Source organism: Catharus ustulatus, chromosome 1, assembly GCF_009819885.2.
Source record: "Catharus ustulatus isolate bCatUst1 chromosome 1, bCatUst1.pri.v2, whole genome shotgun sequence".
NCBI lineage: Eukaryota > Metazoa > Chordata > Aves > Passeriformes > Turdidae > Catharus > Catharus ustulatus.
Window position 1 is genome coordinate 26228949 of NC_046221.1, and position 20198 is coordinate 26249146.

Below are 20198 nucleotides of genomic sequence, written 5' to 3' on the forward strand. Positions count from 1 at the left end.
ACAGCAGTAACTAGCATGGCTTTCCTCCCCTGGGGCTGTTCCTGAGCACACTGCAGGCCTGCCTAATTCTTCTCCCTGCACCTCTGTTTAGGATTTCTATAGATATCAAGAGACTCACGTTGGTTACTTCTGTGTACTCCTGAAAATAAAGGGCCCCTTTATTGAGTGCTACAGTGCTATATACTTTGCTATCGTAAAATCTTTTTTATTTTTCATCGAACTGTCCCTTATTTGAACTAGGTATGAAAAATGGTTTCCCTGCAGAGTGAATGATCTCACAATTTTAAGATGGTCTCGCTGCTGTTCTACTTCAGGATGCTACTAAGTCCTTTCAAATAGGGCCTGGTCTGAGCAGTCATAGCCAGAGATTAAGAGTCTCACTGAAGCCATTGAAGAACTGGGTAAAAAAAAAATTTCTATAAAGAAAAAACAGAATAAAATCTGCGCTAGTCCAGGATGAGCTCAGTGTGCTGGAAGAGGGCGGGATGCTTTTGCTCATTGCCCTGGATGAAGCAGTTTCACTATACACAAGTAATGACATGTCAGCCTGGGAAGAGACCTGGACTTACATCTGCTCCTCTCAGCATGGTAATGTAATTCCTGGACTGCCAACTCAGGATTTTTCACTCTCTTGCCTAATGAAAGCCTTGGCATCTATGCAAATTGGATCATCTCCAACAGGAGAAGCAGACTGCAGCCCAGAACTGTTGGGTGCTGACTTCCATGTCCCTGGGTCATCTTAAAGAGATTATGATCCTACATGTGGTCTGCTGTTTTGAATCTGAATATCCAATCCAGAGAGTTCTGGCTGCCCTGAGACAGCAAATGGAAGTCTTTTACTCGGACCAGAAACTCACTGAACTTATAACCATCTTCCCTTTGAAAGTTCTGAGTTTGACAAATCAGTGTTTTCTGATTTGAGAATTTTCTTTCAAAAACCTTCCAGCCATCTGTGTTCCCTGTCACCTTTACCTGTAGATCTTCAGCAGGTTCGTCTACCCATGAGTCTTGGTTTATCTAAGAAATTTTTCTTAAGTGATCCAAGGAAAATAATTTCATCAGCCTTTCCATAGGATAAGCTCTGCCTTTGTTTTCCCCATGCTTTTGGTCAACTTGTATTTATGCTCACCCAGGTGCAACCCTAGAGAGTTCTCTCTCTTCATCCCTTACCACTGGTAGGAAACAAATTGCTGAAATCTTTGACAGGAGTTACGCATATCTTACATCTCACCAGCTGAGCAGTAGCACCTGAGGTATTAAGGGAGAAACTGGAGGTCCCTTCCCATCTAACTAACTTCAGAGGGTAGAGGGTAGAAAGGTAGAGGGTAGAGACTATCATGGGCAGGTGAAAAACAGTCCTGGTCCCTTGAAAACAACAAAACCCACAAGAGAATCAATCAAAATTTTACCCTACAACAAACCCATCCACCTTTCCCTTATTTCCTCCCCTCTCATGGCAAAACTGCTATTTGAAAATCTCCAGGCTTCATGTGCTTGTGTCAAAAAGAGAGGTCAGGAGACCCCATTCACCCCCTTCCTGCCCTGACTCACTGCTGTTTTGATGCTCCAGCTTAAGAAAATCTCTGCAGATTTTTTTTGTCCTCAAAAAGAAGCTTCCCACTGCTAGCCTTGGGAGACACAGAACATCCTGGCTGGGCAAGAGCTCTTTATGGATATTTCTAGTGCTCAGAGGGAGAAGGGGAAAAAAAACAAACTACAGCAAGTTTATGGTAATTGCTTTAATGAGGCAAAGCCCTTTAGAATGCAAACATGCTCAACAATACACAAAGAAACAATCAAAAAAAAGTGTTTTATACAGGCTGTTTTATAAGAAGGTAATAAAAGCAATTGTATGGCATACTCAGTTGCATAAACAGGCTCACCATGGAAGGTGTTTGTGTGAGAGCATGACTATGAATGCTTAATTGCTTTCTTATTCTTATTTTCAGTATACGAAATACTGCAATCAAAACTTAATCTGTGGCTTGATTTTTAAAACGTTATATTCCAGTTTCCATTGTTGTAAATACAATAAAGCATGGTCTTTCTGTTAAATGGTATTTTATTTCTTACTCTTTGTAAAGAGGTATAACAGTGAGTACTGTCTGCATCCCTGGCAATATCAAAATGTTTTTCAAATGCAGGATCATTATTTCTCTTCATATGAAAGGCAGAAGACCAAAATGTTCAAAAGATCTTCATTAATGATGTAACTGGAAGTAATGGAAACCTTTGTTGAGATCCTTCTATGGCTGCTAATCCTGTTTGAACCAAGCCCGAAAAGCAATGCAGATTTCAGATCTATTTTCATTCATACATGTCTTCTGACAAACACAGTGAGTACAAAAAAAGAAAGTAAAGAAATATGAATTTGGGGACCTCAATAAGTTGCGAAGTACAAAACTGAAAAATTGTCACCCCATTTCTCTTAACTCTCAGGAGAGTAAATTACTCAGACAAAAGGCTCATATGAATTGGAATACAATCTGGTGTGTCTGGAATGTTGTATTCTGCATCTGGTGATTTCTTTTTAAATATGTACTGTGACATTTGTGCCTTAGTGACATCTAGACCAGAGTAATTTTCAAATACTCAGGCATAAGAATTCATTTTTATTTCCTCTTGACTTTCTACTTTAGGAAGAAATACAGAACTGTCAAAGACTTGTTGTGCATATAAACTGAGTGATAGGTCTAAAAGATTTAGGGAGCAAGACTGTCTTATACAAGAAGATGAATATCTGCATGGAAAAAAACATATTCATTAATGGTTTGTACTGTAGAGGCTGAGCACATTGCTGAGAAATAACATAACAGAGTAACACCACAAAGGCCAGAGTCACTCTCAATGAAAATGGATGTCTCTAGGAAAGAAGTGACAATTTCTGGTTTCAAACTGATGGCAAAGAATGAGTTTAGATTTGATAACTTAATTTACATTTTTTTAAAAAGAATCTTCTCCTATAACATACAGGAAGAAGTAGCACTTTTTTCAGTTCACTAGGAATATAAGAATTTCTATCCTTGAAATTGTTGGACTCCCTGTTAATGCTACAGAGCATCTCTCAAATTGGAAACATCATTTTTATTTTTACCTTTCTCATCATTACAGACAGCATAATGCTGTCAGGAATCAAGCAGGTACCATTAAATGCTTCCTGATCACAATTTCATGATCACATTTTAATATGTTACATCTTTGAGGCCCAAAAACTGCTCACATGAAGGGAAAAAAAAAAAAAAAAAAAGGCAAGGCAAGGCAGAAGTTCCCAGTATGTCCTATCCTAGGGAAAGTAATTTTAACACTTTCCATCCCACTGCATAGAATTACTGCCTAGGACACAACTGCCAAAGGACACAACTAAATTAGTGAATACTTTAAATCACCTATGAACTGCACAAAGAATGCAGACTTTCCTATAACCAAACTCTGATCAACTTGCATGCCTTATGGCAAAATCAGCCTTTCCAAGCACTTACTAGCGGGGTGTCCAAGGGGCCAAGAACTCCCAAAAACTCCCAAATACCAACTGTTGACCTTTCAGCAATGTATCTTACCCTCTTGTTAGACATTGAAATCAAATTGTTTGCTGGCATCTGTCAGTCTTCGACAATTAAAGGCAAACAGCTTAATGATGGTACTCAAGACCAAACCTTTGCTCAGAAAGTAAATGGGTCTCTAGGTTTGGGTTACATTTACACAGAAAGATCTAGCACACTAATCTGAAATTTTTGGAAGGAATTGCTTTCCTTTTAGCATGTAATTCTTCAGGGATCAGAAAGCAAGTTTGCAACCAGAAATCTAAACATGCCAAGAGAATCAATAATACACAGAGAAGTGGAATTGAAAAGACAAGTCATTGAGTCTGATGAGGTAGATGGGTCTGGAATCATGGAATCATGCTAAATGGAATCATGCTAAATGTTGTTAGCCTTCAAGATCAAGGAGTCTAGCAAGGGCAGACAGAAAGTTAGTCACAAGGTAACATCTGCTTACAATGACATGTGAAGAACAGCCAGGTATTAGTCATGAGGAACTTTCTAAAGAGATGTGTGACATTAACCAGCGCCCAAAACCAATCAGAGAGGCTTGGTGAGATGCCACCACATCTGACTGATCCTAAATGTATTGGCTCTAGGATCTGAAAGTAGACTTTGCCAATGTATGGTTTTTGCCACAGGGGAATTATCCACATTTCCTCCTCAATTCCTTGACAGAAGCACCTCATTACAGAAATCATGCTACAGTGAAGGTAGTCATAGATAAATCATGTACTGCTCTTTTGACACTCTCCTGTTTTAGTTTCGCTTTTTCTAATAGGAAGCTCTCTGCACTGGGAGATCAGGTGATTTCATCCTCCATCAGGATATCCATCTAAGCTACCTAATAACAGTCCTTGATTACTTTGGAGAGGCTGCCAGAGCAGCTTTCCATGTGCTGTGGAGACTGAGGACAGAGAAATGCAAGTGACTGCCAGGCGTGAGCACTGAGCAGGTACTGACTGCAGACAGCAGCCTGCTATGGTGCTGCATGTTCATTAAGGGCCCCAAAACAGCAAGAATCAAAATAGAGATGCCAACACACAGAGCTTGGCTTGTTCTGCATTGCTGGTTACGTGTGTTAGATAGTAGGTGAGATATCTCTCTCAGGATGTGAACTTGCAGTCCAACCAGGTCGCCTGGTTTGGCTCTATGTGATGTAACACATTACTGACCATATCTCAGTCACGTGTAAGATCTCTCATCCTTACTGACAGTCTGCACACTGATCAAACCCATAACAAGGGCTTTATAGAGCATTGTGATTCAAGTCTTTGGGAGGTGTAAATGGGTGCAGTAGCTATGGCCAAAACACATTTCCAACAGCTCTTCCTCTTTACCTCTCTTTTTATCAGACTTGCATTGGTAAAGCTGCATACTGACAAAAAAAAAAAAAAAAAAAAAAAAAAAAAAAAAAAAAAAAAGCTAATTTCCTTAGAAGAATTTGTTGCCCAAGAGCAGTTTACATCATATGTTATCTGGAAGCTGTTCTGTGAAACATCGTAATAATTGCTTTTCCTGGACTGAGACACTTATTAGTAGCAGCTAAAGTTAACAGATTGGAAGATTGCCTGAAGATGATGGATGGGTTTTCTCAGATAGTAGATTTCTGGTCATTTTCCATGGCAGCTGTAAATTAAAAAATAATATAAAGTTAAGCAGTGTTAGGATAGAAGTCACAAATACTACACGGCTACTGACTTGATCATTAATCATCCTAAATTAATGTTAGTGTTACTATGATGAGCCAAACTTCGCCCTGGGGTGTATGCAGAAGTTACTCATTGATTGCAAACGGGAAATGGCACATGTATGTGAACAGTGAATTCAGCCAACTGCTTGTTTGGTTTGCTGGGGTTTTTTTAATTACTGCTCGAGGGAGATGGAGACATTTCTGTTTTAGGAATCCCCTTTCATAACAGTGATATGGAAGAATATTATCAAGAGCCATCCTCCCATGTGCAATCAATACTCCAGGTTACGTCAACAATATCTCTCTGTATTTTTAAAGCTGAAGACCATTAATTCCCTCTAGAATTCAGGAGTCATTTAATCTGTCTGATGTTCACTTTTAAGGTTGCTGTAGCCAAGAAATAATTTCTTTTTAGGCAGAATGAAGGTTTTTGTCCCAAGTGAAATTCCTTCTATGCTAAACCACAATTTTTGGTAGACTTTGTCTTAATTTACCCTGGCATTTTTGATGAAGTCAAGTGTCTTCTTCAGATGATTAACTAGAGAGGAGGTGCCAGAGACATACATGTTGAAAAAAACTCAAACCACAACAATCAAATCTGATGCAAATGAAGATTTGCACCCAAAGATACTCCTTATCTCTGCAGAAGCTGGAGGTCAGAAAACCTGTAATGGCCATGGCAAGGTCATGGAGATACACAGACCTTCGCCTGGTAAGCATCTAACTCCTCTCAGCTCCTTTTGCACAGTTATACTAATTGCTAAGGCAAGTTTATGTTATGCATGCTGTTATTATTAATGTATATTAGCTATAGGATATTACTCAGTCTCATATTAAATGCCTTTCAGACTTTAGGTACAAATGCTCTGCAGTAGTTGCACTGAAAACAATTTAACTTGAATGCCAGCCACAGAATACTGTTAGCAGCAGGTTTTCTCAGGGCGATTTACTTCTGTTTATCCACAGCATTTGGTAATAAATACATATATTTTGGGGCCCTAGGTACATTAAACATACTGAATAGTCAGAGCTTGTAGAAGCTAATTTCTCTGTCATTGCATTATAGCTAAATTGGTTGCGCACGTCTCATTCAATTATGCTACTTGAAGAATACCAACAACACAGATTCCTGATTTCAATAGTGCATATGCTTGTTTTAGCGCTTACAATGGATCAGCTTTTAGCATGAGACACTAAAATCATCATGCTTTGAATTTCAGAGTCACAATTTCAAATGCAATACTGTCTTTGTGTGCGTGTCATTAATGGTTTTTCTCTTTCTGCTTTCTGGATATATGCTATAATATTCAGCACAAATCAAAGTGAAGACTGGAAGATAACTCACAAAGGATATTTGCAGTTAAGCATTTACACCATCAAATTCTTCACCGATATCAGCTTAGTTAGGGAGTTATTCAATCAGTAAAAAAACGTGCTCAATAGCCAAATAAAGTATTTGCTGTTAAACCCTGATGTGGATAAAGTGCCATGTCAAGTCTAACGAGTCTCTTCAATGGGACTCCTTTAGTGGTAGTTATTCCATGTGGAAGGCACTCTGCTAGTACAGCAGTGCAGAAGGAACAAGGTGAAAGAAAGGTTTAAATTCAAACCCACAGGAACTGACACACTATTATGATTCTAGTATTTTATAATAGCAATAGAACACATATCAAATGGATTAAAAACTGTCTGACAGATCTCCAAAAAAGAGGCATCAGCTGGAATTTGCAGTTGAATGGATATTCCCAATGCTCCTTTGAGTTCTGTACAAGGATTCATGCTCTTTAATAACTTCACCAATGGCCTTGTAAACATATCCCTAAATACAATCACGTAATGACATGAGTTTGGCAGGATGGTATACAATGATGAAAACTGGGCAGTTGACAGAAACCAGGAATGGTAAAGGAAAGAACCACAAAGTTATTAAAATAAGAACTCCTTACAGTAAACAAAAATCAAACTATAAAGTGAAGAATTCCATGTTGATTTTATCAGAAGGAAAATGGGAAGATGTTTGTTGTTCACAGGAGACATTCACAGCCGGGAAATACCAAAAAGGACTCCTCCCTCTAGCAGGAGCACCAAGGGCTGGAAACTTAAGGCAGACAGACTAAAAGTAAGGTGTCTTTCTAAGAACAAAGGTGATTATAAGCTGGAAAAAAAATTACCAGACACATTTTACGACCTCTTAAGGCCAAGGGGAATATATGCTTTAGCTAAAACTAGATTTTTTCAATTTAACATAAGAAGACATAGTGGAGATAGTGTAAAAATATATAAGCAAATTTATCACATTTTATGAGCATAAATATATGCAAATTTACAAGACCCAACATTTTCTCATCTACCTGTGGTATGTCTCACTAAGAAAATTGCTTAGTAAGAACTGACTTCTAAAGAGATGAATTATAATTGCCTAATCTTAAGAGATATTATGAAATAAAAGTTTATCAAACATTTTAGTACAGTTTAGAAAGTTTAGTACAGTGTAAAATACAGCTTGTCTTGCAACACTGCAGGTTGCTGATGTGACCAGCCCTTATTTTTAGCTACAAACCTGAGGTAAAATACAGTGAAGAAACGGAATTCATCTCAGTTTCACAGATCTTAATAGATTAATCAGGAAAATACTGCCACCATATATTACTCAAAATGAATGCTCCAGTTCTATTTTTAACCTAATTAATATATCTTCAGATACTTTATGCTTCTATCAAATAACAATTGATAGCTGTTAGTATGCTTCCTTCTTCCATTTTGTAACATTATATCTTCCAGAAATTTCCTTGGCCAGTGACATTAGTGAAAACAGAGAGTAAATCCATTCAAAACAATGTGAGTAAAAGCTGAATCTGTCAGTTTGCTTTTGCATGGTTAGAACAAAAAGCTCCATTGCTGCTTTTACAGCTAAAGAGCATTTTATAATGAGCTCTGAAATTTTTGGGAAATTCGGATTACAATGTTGGTTTAACATCAGACAGTCCATTGTTTAGATGTAGGATCACCGTGATGTCCGGTCTCTGAAAACTTTGTTCTCCTTTTGATATTAAAAAGACCACTGAAATAATCCACAAAGAGCTCGGGCCCCAGGAAAGAAGTCTGAAAAACAAACACTGTTAAAGATCGGTAAGACACGATTATGTGGCTGACAATTACATGTGATAACAATTAAAATTATCTGATTCCAACCACATGGCATCTTAATACAGCAGATCTCCAAGTAAATAACATGTCACATAATAGGTTTTGATTGATGTTGTCAGCAGCCTTTTGAATGTTACAGATACCTTCCCATCAATGCCTTAGAAATCAGTGGAGACTGCTGACCTCAACCTAACCCAAAATTATTCACATGTACCTAAATACCCTAGTTCTAACTGCTTGGTAACCTAAAATTCTTCTTTTACTAGATAATTAGATACTTGTACGTGGTGTCCATCTCCTTCCTTCCAGTTGTAAATAACTTCGCTAATACATGCATTTGTGGTTTTAATGAAAACTCTAGATGTTTTCTGAGAGGCCTTTCAGTTACCTGCCAGTACAGATCTGGGAACACATGTCTGATTGCAAGCCAGCTGAAGCACTCAAAACAATTTCTGAAGTCCATGGCTTGGTTGGCATAGGTGACCTAACCAGGGAGAATACGGAGCTGCCAAGGAGCTGCCACTGAGCAGCATGAGGTTACTCTGCTGCCAGCTTTAATTTGCGTTAAAAAAATAGGGATGAGTTAATGATTGCTAAACCAACAAATCATCCTCCTATTGGAGGAGCCCCAGAGGACATCCTGTCTCCAGCAGTGATGTACCCAGTAAGAAAACACATTGTCACATTGCCTAGAATGGGCATACAAAAAGCAGAGGGGATCGGAGCAGGAATTTGGAGTATTTTCATGGTGCCAAGTCTCCACACATGTTCTTGGCTTAGCCTCATGCTCCTTATTTTCCTCTAGACCAGCCCAAGAGCTACTCTTCAGATCTGTGATGCAAGTTTTATTGTTTCCTTCTGTATACTGTTAAGTGGGAAGTGAAACAAAATGTCTTAAAAATGAATTGAGGAATAATACCATACATTTGTTAGAAGGACAGTTTTTGCTACCATTGTTGTTTTTAAAAAACAACTTTTTCTACTTTGGCATCTAAATCAGGATTTCAACATCACAGCTGGAAAAGCAGCTGTCTTTTCTAACCAGGGCTGCTAAAAACACAGCTCTCCCACTGTAGGATATAGCGTCAACAGCTTGTTGAGAATGAAGCTTTAGCTGAGATATTGCAACTGTTTAGAAGGTGTTGCTGGAGGTGAGCAAAAACCTTATGATTTATTCACATCAGACACTGGTCAGACAAAGCATGTTATCCAGCCACAATGCAAGATCCTGCCTGTGATATAAATATACTGAGTTTTTAATCAACATGTCGTAATTTTCCCCATTCTTTATACCAGATCACACTAATGAAAAAGAAAAACATAAAGCAACAAAACTCATGAGCAGACAACACAACTCAGCAGTCATACTTGGCACCTAAGTCATAAATGTTTCTGTTCCTGAGCAGCAGTTCTACAGGTAAGACACAGTTTTCTCTAAAAGGCCTTCCCACTAAGCAACAGTCATTTGACTGCACAATGGATGTCATTTTAAAGTAAAGGAAATCTATTTGGTTTCCAATAATAAAAAAAGAATTATCTAAATGGTCCATACTAAATTAGAATCACGTATTTCTTCCCTGCAAGGAAAATTACATTTGCTGCAATTAGGCACCAAACCCGTTAGCACCATGGGAGAGCAGGTTCCCAGAAGAACAGCGAAATACCTGCTCATTGGAGTACACCAAACATACGAAAACTCTCCATATTCACACACCTCTAAACCTTCAACACTAATCAGACATTCCTTGTCCTGAACTCCAGGGAATGCTCCAAAAAATCAAGTCACATGATACTTAGATGTTACAGAGAAAATATTTCAATGTTGTGCAAGAATACATCAGACAAATTGACCAAATCATTAAAGAGCCATTGATAGAGCGATGAATAGAGTATATATAAACAAGTCAAATTGTACTAAACCAGATGTAGCCATGCATGTGCAGAGATGTAGCCATAGTTATATTCTCTGAAGAACTGGGAGAACAGTATGACAGAGGTAGTTCATCTGGTATGTGTTTTCCACCCCTGATGCTCAAGACCATACACTCAGAAGCTACTTTACAAGTATAACATTTGTGCAGCTGAAGCATGAGCGGAGGTGATTAGCATGGGAGCAGGGCCTCTCATTTTCTTCATGCAGAGCATAATACAAAGGGACTTTGATCTTTAGGGGGATGTCTACCACAGTGCAAACTAATAATGATGTTAACACAACAGTAATAATAGGTACAGATAGCAATGCTGAACCTTAAACATGTATCCATTATAAACACATAAATATTCAGTTGTCTACTGTAAGAGCACAGGTCATAGACTCTTTAGCTTAATTTCCCTCCTACACATCCAAAAGTAGGCAGAAAAAAATATTGAAATATATTTATTAGTTGGTAAATAGTATCTTTTCAAATTGGCATGGCAGAAATTTGGAGAATCATGCTGCTAATGTGTATCTGATAATTTACGTAATATTAGAAGCAATAGAGCTGTAGAAAAATCTCCAGAAATAGCCAAACCAGCAAAGACTTTCTTGTAAAGCTGTACAAGACAGGTTGTAAAAAATCTAAATTCCCTGCAATGTTTTGAAAAAGTTAGCATCTACCCACAAATCAGCTGGGGGGCTCTGATTATTATTCTATTGATTCTATATATGACTTTCTAGTTTTGTATGAGGTTTTTTATTTGGTTGGTTTTTGTCATGCTTGGGGAGTTCAGTCTTTGTTTTCTTGTAGATTTTTTTGGAATAAAGGATAAATGACCAACCTATAGCCTCCAGGCCAGCTTCCAAAGGCCAGAACAGCTTATCCAACCAATAGCTATATTTTGCTGTCCTGTCCATTACCGGGGCCTTCAGTCAGAGGAAAAAGAATAATTGCAAGCTGGTTAATTGACCAAAAAAAGCAGCCAGAAGCTTGGTCTTAGCATTGCTGTTGCCCAAGGCCCTCTGGCCTCTACACCAGGAATTACAAATCAGGAATAACATCCATCCTAACTCAGGCACATCCTCACTATGATGAACACATGATGTGAAAAGCCCTGTGACAAAAGCATGAGTGAAACTCAGCCTTCTTACAGGCACCACTTGAACTCCTCATGTGTTATCAAAATAAGCATTTCTGAAGAAAGGACTTACATTTTAATTTTCTAATGGATATGCCCCTCATTGAGTTAGAAGTTAGAGCATATATTCCTTCCCTAAAAATGACATAGTCTTCCAAACCAAAAGAGATTGACACAAGGAACGTGGACTACATATTTATGGAGTGAACACAACTATTATTTGTTGCCAGATGTAATGTCCCAGAACAAGGCTTTGGCTATACATATCAATAGTCTAGCATTGTCTTGAAGTTGTGTGTAGTGCTTTTCTGTCACAATGTCTCGGAAATGACATCCATATTTCAGATGCATGCAGAGAAAGAGCATCCCTGCCTCGGGAAATAACATGCCAAGAACAGAAGGACTAAAAAAGACCCAGGAAGTAAAACATACAGACGGTCATCAACAGTGACATTTTCTGCAGGCATCATAGCAAGAGAATAGGTAGATTGAATGTGGAGATGGTAGTGGCCTGGTGAAAGAATTCAGGGACACTGAATAATACCAGTGGGGCTGCATAGAAGAAGCCAAGTATCTCTGTTATTTTATGCTAAAAGAGAATCAGTTGAACTCCAAAGTGACTGGAAAGTGATGAGCTAGTGCTTCAGAGAGGGGTTGAAAACAGGGAGGTGGGGTTGTTTGCATAGTTTTGCTTGGCATGGTTTCATTGTTCACAAAAATAAGGGGAAAAAACAATGTTCCAAAACTCTTTCTGGGCAGTTAATAATTATTTTTCTCCCTTGGATTACAACACACATAAATATCAACAACCCTTTTGGCTATGTTGGCCTGGAGCCCTGCTCAGGCTTCCCATGTGGAGTTCCTAAGGAGTTGTCCCACTTGATGCATGTTGAAAGCCTCTCCCCTTAGAAATGCATTTGGGCTGGTGCCTTGAAGGGACATTTGAAACCTGCCTATGCTGCTTTGCTTTTTTTCCCTGTTCTTGTTGTCAGGCTCATCATGCTGAGTCATATCTGCATCTACATCATAATGATTATCCTGAAATGTCAGCAGCTGCTCTTTTCACCCCCATATGGTGCCAGATTTAGGATGAGGTTTCCCTAATGCATAAACAATGACTATAATTGTGGTTTTTGACAACCAAGGTATCGCAGAGATGTTATTCTGTTGTAAAAAACCTGCATTTCCACAGTGGTAATGAAGGGGTGGGTCATAATGACCCATATGTTTCTTTGTATTTCTCTCCAAAGAAAGCCTATGACATAAGTGAATCCCTGTCAGCATGGCTTTTGGCCATCAGATGTTGTTTGACAAGGGGAACATCTAAAAGCTTTAACAGCTAATAGCTTCCTAACTGCAAGAGCATTATTTTCCTAATTCCAGAAATGGTTGTCTGAAAGACAAAAAACTGGCTTTAGCCTCTATTCTCTTAATTTAGATGTAATTTCCTTGCAGTCCACAGATAGTCTTATCCCTTAGTGTTGCTTAAAGTTACAAGCTCTCTTTAAAAGCCAGCTAAAAAAACCCTGAGGTATCAGAGAAATAAAAAAGGAGAACAAACAAACAAACAAAAACCCTAGCAGGACTTGACAAAAGAAATGAAGAAAATAAAACTCTATCTCTTCTTTCATTTATGGATGTACATCAAAAGTATTTCCACTATCTATTATCTGTGGAGATAGAAGATAGTAGAACTGTCAGTGAGAGGGGAATTTAGTCCCAGCACGTCCATTCTGTATTTTAGTGCCAAATAAAGCAATACAGAGATAAATGAAAGATAAGCAAGTAGAAAATCCTGTAAGGGCAAAGACAGGGTGAACATGATGCACTATTGTTCGAGACTGGGAGGAGGCATTGAAGCTGATGGAAGTAACCACCACCCTTCATCTTGAGATAACAGAGCCAAGTAGTTCTTTGATGAGGTAATACAGGTTTCTCAGACAAGGCAAAAGTACACCCTAAATCTTGAATAATGTAGGCAGATGGTACTGATGGTTATTGCTTTGGGTAAGGGTGTATTTGTGTGTATGCATGTTCAAGAAAACAAGGTAGCTGAAATAGAAAGAGAAATAAGCTCTAAACACAGCAGCTAAAAGGAAATTATCTGGGCATAAAGCCTAAAGGGAGAATTTACTGGGGATACCGAACACAAAAAAAATGTGATGCTGTAAGCAAAGACACTGTCTTTGGTGGTTTGATTGCATCTGCAGACTGAGAAAGGGAAGCTAGTATGTTCTTTGTAAATAGGTGGAACTGAAACCAAGAAAGGGCCTGACTCCATTAATGGTTTAGCTTCCTAACCAGAGCAAGCTCTGATGTGTGACCATCTGTGTCAAAGGAAGAAACATTATAGATAACAAAGCAGACTGAAGGAAAGACTACAGACAAACCTATGGTGTCCTGAGAAAGCTGAGGCTGTTATAATGAATTAAATCTTCTTGCAATGAACCAAACGTACAGAAATTATGGCAAATACAAAATGCTTTAATGGATAGAAGCACTGGCACTCCATTTTTAATTAAAAGAAGATCCCCCAAAGCTTAAAGAAACCCTCAAAAACTACACTAAGATGCTATTGCTCTGCAGGCTGAGAGGTTCACGTTCAGTGAGACAAAAGTGGGAAGCAAGATCCGGGGCAGTGTTCCTCGGTGAGAACAGAGTCCCTCCAGGCTCACTGTGTAGTGCTTCCGCCTCAAGGCTGGCTTAGACAGCTAAGCCCTAATTAGGTGCTTAAGGTCCCATCCACTCCTTCCCCTGAAATAATCAATGAGACCCCATGTTATGTACCAAATGGTACATAAAACAGTAGAGAGGGGTCTGCCATTTTGTCATCTTCAACCCTATCTGCACCAGCCTTCCTGCTGAAGCCATCAGAGGGAATGAAAATCATTTGGAGAGATGAGCAAAGAAACCACCTCCGCAGCAACCTGAAGTGTACCTGCTCTGTCCCTCCATGGCATCAAGCAGTACACATCACCCTCTAAAGAGCAGTTAATTTGGATCTCTAGCACTAAAACCATACTGCACTTCCACAGCTGTAACTGAGAAACAAAATTGGTCTGATTGCAAGATATTCTGATCCTTCACAAATTAGGCACAGAACAAAATTTTTAGAACAGCAAACATCCAGTCACATTTGAAATTTTTACACATCTTTCTCTCTGGGCATTGTTTCATCCACTTGGATGATATCAATCTCCTTAGATTTAGCTAAGAATTTGGCATCAAGGATAAAGCAGTTGTTTATACCTTCTTTTCAGTTACGGAGGTAGATGTTCACTTCCAGAAACCTATCACATACCCTAACAGAGAATTTAAAGTTAGATATCTCTGAAAAATAGTAGAGGATGTCTTTTTCCATTGACTGAAGTGGGAACCTAGACAGCTAGTCAGTATGGACACACTACTTCGGGACAGTAACAGAAAAGGCCTACATAAGCTTTTGCGTACTCGGCCATTATATACTTCAAAATCTTTCTCAAGGGCATCTGTGGTTACTTGTGTAACCTTTCTTGGGTGTGTCAAAAAGGACACTGTCAAACGGAGCAAGCTCATGAGAACAGGAGCTTCAACAAGAGCTCTCAGAGGAGAGAGCCATTAGACAGTCTGTTTGGGTGGGTATGAGGAGCAAACCTCACATGGAGGAGCGCTACTTGTCATTCAGTATTCTTCTCACATAAAAAAGTTGTGTGTGGTGAGAAGAAACAAGAGCACTTGTGTTGTCTCAAAAAGGTGTGGCTTGTTCAGGTTAGACTTCAGAGCCACAGTTATCTGAATGAGGACTAGTAAGAGATGAGAGCGTTTTGATCTGTCTGCCACTCTGTAAGGGATAATAGGCAGTTGTTTTATTATTCCTTCAGTGTAATGTACAAGGATGATTTGTAATGAGGCAGAATCTAGGATAAATAGCTCTTGCTATAATACTTTGCCTTCAGATATCTCAAGAGCTAATCTGCGGTGGGTATGCTTGCTGTAAATCAGAGGCTATGTCTTTGCATTTGGAAGTCACTATTATTATGTTAAAGGGTGTATCCTTTCATAGTTCAAGTATGGCATTTGGAAAGAAGTAATTTCACCTCAGAGTGGAAGCTTCCCTGGGGCACAGATCTTCAACAGTGAAATTTTGTGTGTGTACTTTGACAAACGCATGCCCAGTGGGCATGTGCCAAATTATGCCTTTGAAGCCATGGAAGCCTTGCTGTGGGAACCTAGAACTTTGAAGAATTTCTCAAGGGAGAGGAAGCAAAGCCAGCTGGACTCATTTTCTATAGACAGAAATTTAATTGCTAGCTAGCAGCTACTACATTAGAAGAGAAATCATCTCAGAGACCTGGAACATGTTGGTGTGAACCCTTGTTAGAGGACTTGGGAGACAGCTTGACTGTGACCCATCCAGATCCCACTCTTTGCACATTCTTTTAAACTTTAGTATTTACTGTCATACCAAACTGTGATCATAATTATAAGAACCAACACATTATCGTCATTACTCAGCACCTAAGAACAAACTGCAAACACTCTGCTTTTGAGTGCAAACCAGCTAAACAAAGAACAATTTCTTTGTTCAGCAGATTTACAGACATGATATTAACTTGATACAATAAAATTTATGTAGAGCCTTTTCTGCAAGAAGTGGTTTATTTTCACAACCTAGAGACTTCATCTTTCTTATTCTCTGAGACATACTCTTGCAGCTCCTGAGGAGCAGGTTCCTCTTTGTGGTAGCAGATACTTGAGCTCTTTTTTGACTTTATCCTTCTTCGGTGCTCTTAAGTAGGTCCTATGTACACAAATGTACATTATTTTGCCTGACCAACAAAAGACAAAACTGCTGTAAAGTATTGCCCCAAGAATGGGAAGTGTGTGTGTGTGGTAAAACGGCAATTCACATGTTACTGTACTATTAAGATAATGTTTCTCTACCAAAATAATTACTTAATAAATAAAGCACTTCAGATAATAATTAAATATCTTACAGAGGGAAATTGCCTGGTGAAAGGAGGCTCAGGATATACCTTTATCACTATTCTGAGGTTAGTGCTAATTGGCAGACAACAAAGCCTATGAATTCAGAGGTTGATTGTTGCCTTCTGCTTTTCTCCACTGACAGGTGAGCACACCTCTCCCTTGTTACTCTTGTGATTTGTTTTTATTTGTATGCAGACCTCTGATAAGAACAGTCCATCACTATGCTGGACTCTGTACCAACATGAAGTGTGAACATTTCCACTATGCAATTTACAACCTGGACAGAGAAAGAAGAGGGAGATAAAACCTCCTCCCTTTTTACATGAGGAATAAATACTGTGATTCATAGAGGCATTTAGGTGCTTTGCTGATTGGCATCTAATAGGTTGGACTCACAACGACATTGAAATATCTTCAAGCACCAGTTGAGCTGCTCACTCCATGCACATCCTTTTACTCTGCAGTAATGGCAAAGCAACCAGACCTGTTTCAATACAGGGTAAATCAGCACTGCCACTGTGTGCCCAGCATTGCTACCAAAAAAAACCTATATTCCTCCAGTGATATGCACTGGGGAACTGGTGAAGATTAAAAACAATCCAGAAAAAAAAATAAAACAAAACAAAAACCTCACAAATTTTTAACCAGATTACTTGATTTCTCAGGAATACGATCTCATGGCAGCAGAGCTGGTTGCACTGATTTAATTTGTTCATACAACTACACTTTGGGTCACATCAGCCCATTTGCTCTGGGTGAAAGTGCACACAAGGACAGTCACTGCTGTTCAACTGAGACACAATAGCTTGTTAAATTGTTATAAACTGATCATAAGTCTGAGTCCCAAATGTCTTACCCGAGGTCACCCAGCAGTTTGAGACACACCCAGCAACACAACATCCCCAGAGTCCAGCCTAGTGTCAAATACAATGGCACTTTTCCTCTCTAATTGCAACCAATTGTCACTGTCTTCTGGTGGGTGTAACCAGGAGAATATGGAAATGGGAATGAACTAGCACTGTCCAGGGAGCCCTTCCAGTTTAAGCTGTTGGCAACACTTCATCAGGAGAGCTCCATGGTTTCACCAGGTCTTGTTTCTCCATAGGCAACAAGTGATTAGATATTGTTGAGTGACTCAGAGAAAAGTTCTTGTGATGTGTGTAGGTGTTGTTCTGGACAATATGTTTCAGGGAGAATGGGCACCATCCACAGAAACAAAAAGCATTTTTGACCCTAGACAAGCTTGTTCAATTCAATGCTTTCCTTTCCTATGCACCAGAGCAGTGGAGTGTTACAGCTAGTGCCACTCAGTGCATAATACATGAGCAATATGTTGATCTGAAGAGCAACTAGCACAGGAGATGTAAAAATGAAATAGTGGGGCAGAGGAACCCAGTGTTGGAGGAACACTGCTTACCACAAGGCATGTAAACTCTAATTAATAGACAAAGAACTCTATTCTTCACCTCTGTTTAGCTCCTCCCCTCTTGGTTCTCTTCCCTTTGAATATACTCCTTTTCCCCCTCCAGTTCTCAGTACCATATACAGGACGTGGCAGAAGCCCACAAATGGCAACACTCCCATTGACTTCAATGGGCTCTGTAACAAGCAAAGACATAAGAAAATAGGTGATGATTTTTTACTTTCCAACTGACAAGACCCTCGCCTCCCTCCAGAAAAACAATCTATGTAGTAATCGTAAGTGCTTTATATTATGGGCATAATTAATCCAACACTCTAAACCACTAGTAGCAATTGGTCACTCTAATGCTTGGAAAATTATTTTAAATAGACTTCTTAGCTACAGAATAGGATTTTTTTTTTTTATTGTAAGTACCTGGAGTCCGATTTCAGCAGTTGTTAGCAGCATGTCTGTGCTGACTTTTAAAAGGATAATCAATTCATATATATAGAAGAATGGGGCCCAAACCAGCATTTGCTGAACAGTCAAAATCATTTTGATATCCATGAGCTGTTCTCTCAAAGCCATAAACGTAGGGTCAATCCTGCTGTTGTTCTTTGGCCAATTATCTAGACATGATCTTGATTAATTATTCACCTGGCTCTTTGGATTCAAGCAGACAAATCTCCATCTATTTTCCCAACTCTACAACCAAACACAAAAAACAAAATCCTTCCTCTTGATTCACTGAACTGAGGACTTTACTATTAAGAGCAAAAATCCCAGGTATATTTTAAAAGTTCTTTTCTTTTCCTTCATTGCTGCCTGCAAGTTCATCTGCTTAACAAAGGGCTATGACACTGAGGCGGGAGGGAATCCATTGCAAATTTAGTGTCCTAGCATGCTCTGGATATCTGAAATATCTTTGTTCTGAAAAGCTGTGCATTTTTTGGCAACTGTGGCCCAACTGTATTGAAGTTAAGGCCATATGCAAATGCTCATATTCAAAATGGTGTACACAACACCATCTTTCTAATCCTACCACTAAAATGTGATTTGTGGCTGTTCTTCAGAATGTCTGCCTGATTAAACATCCTTGGGAAAAAATGCATGGGATTGTAATAAAGAACCATAAAAACGTTTCTTTTAATCAGTAATTAAGTAGCAATTAAGCATAATTATTACAATTTGTATCTAATTTATAATATTGGTAGAATGAACAGATGCAATTCATCCTCCAGTAGTCAACAGTGCCTGGTTTAAGCAAAGCCAGCTCACACTTCCCTTCACATTTGCAACACAAAAAGGACACTATGGATGGTGAGCAAATCTGTCTCCCCCAAGGCGTGGGAATATTCAGCAGTGGGGCAGGAACTGTTCAGTCATCTGAAAGCCTGTGAAAATATCCACACAGACAACATAAGGTTTTCCTACTGTCTTCAGCAGATGATAAAAATCTTCAGGTTTTTAACCTGGTAGGGAGCCCTCACTTTGGTGTAGCTGGTACAGTAACTGTTCAGTGTCACAATCAACCATTGCAAAATATAACCAGAGGCATGCTTCTTTTTTATATTAAATGTTATTAAAATATTATTAACATTGGTTAAGTTTTTTTTCATGTGGTGGTTTGGGGCAGTTCTTCACTAACAGCCTATGTAAAATTACATAGTTTACTGAGTAGCTCAGAGAGAAAAAAGAAGTTTCAATTACAAACTCTAGGTTAACTTTCCTTAACTCCAGTTTTTAAATGTTTAAGAAACATGTGTGTGATCTTGGGCTGTCTGGAAACAGCCAATCTGACTACTTTCTGGCATACATGCTTTCAAATAAAACTACTATGAATTTTTTTTTTTTGGTTGTCTGACCTTTCTTAAGGTTCATCTGAGACATACATGACCTGATGGTAAAACATCAGTGTTCACATGTAGCTGATTACCAGGTTATATGATGGGAGGTCCATTAAAGCACCTTTACTGGAATCATTCAGTATAGAGCAGGTACATTTATAGCCCAGAACTGTATATTTGATGGATCTGGAATGTTCTTCATGCTCAGAAGTCTGAATGTATATGCCCTGTCCTTACTTTGATGCCATACCTGGCTAAGAGTTGATCCCCTGAGCACTTCTGCTGCTTGGAAAAGAGGATTCCCCAAGGAAGATGCAGAAGGAGCTGGAATAAACTAGTAAAGTAGTATTGAATCTGACCAGCCTGAATGTAGAACTATTTGGCATTTGAAAATGCAAAAGAATTTGTTGGCAAATTAAAATCTAGTTTGCTTAAACCAGTGTTACTTTGGAGAACCAAATCAGTCCTGTGGTTTTCTCAGTAACAGAAGTCTCACAAAGTTTGTGGATCTGTAAACTGAAGATTTCATGCATTCCTAAACCCTT

The 20198-nt window shown here is 38.9% G+C and overlaps 1 long non-coding RNA gene across 1 annotated transcript; it reads right to left on the reverse strand.

Annotated features, from left to right (window-relative positions):
* Window positions 1-1724: 1724 nt before the first annotated feature.
* LOC116997812 lies at window positions 1725-17999 on the reverse strand. The gene is made up of 2 exons (XR_004418245.1): window positions 17871-17999; window positions 1725-5168 (listed from the first exon to the last, which is right to left on the reverse strand). It is a non-coding gene; the product is annotated as an uncharacterized LOC116997812 (long non-coding RNA).
* Between the last annotated feature and the right edge of the window lie 2199 nt (window positions 18000-20198).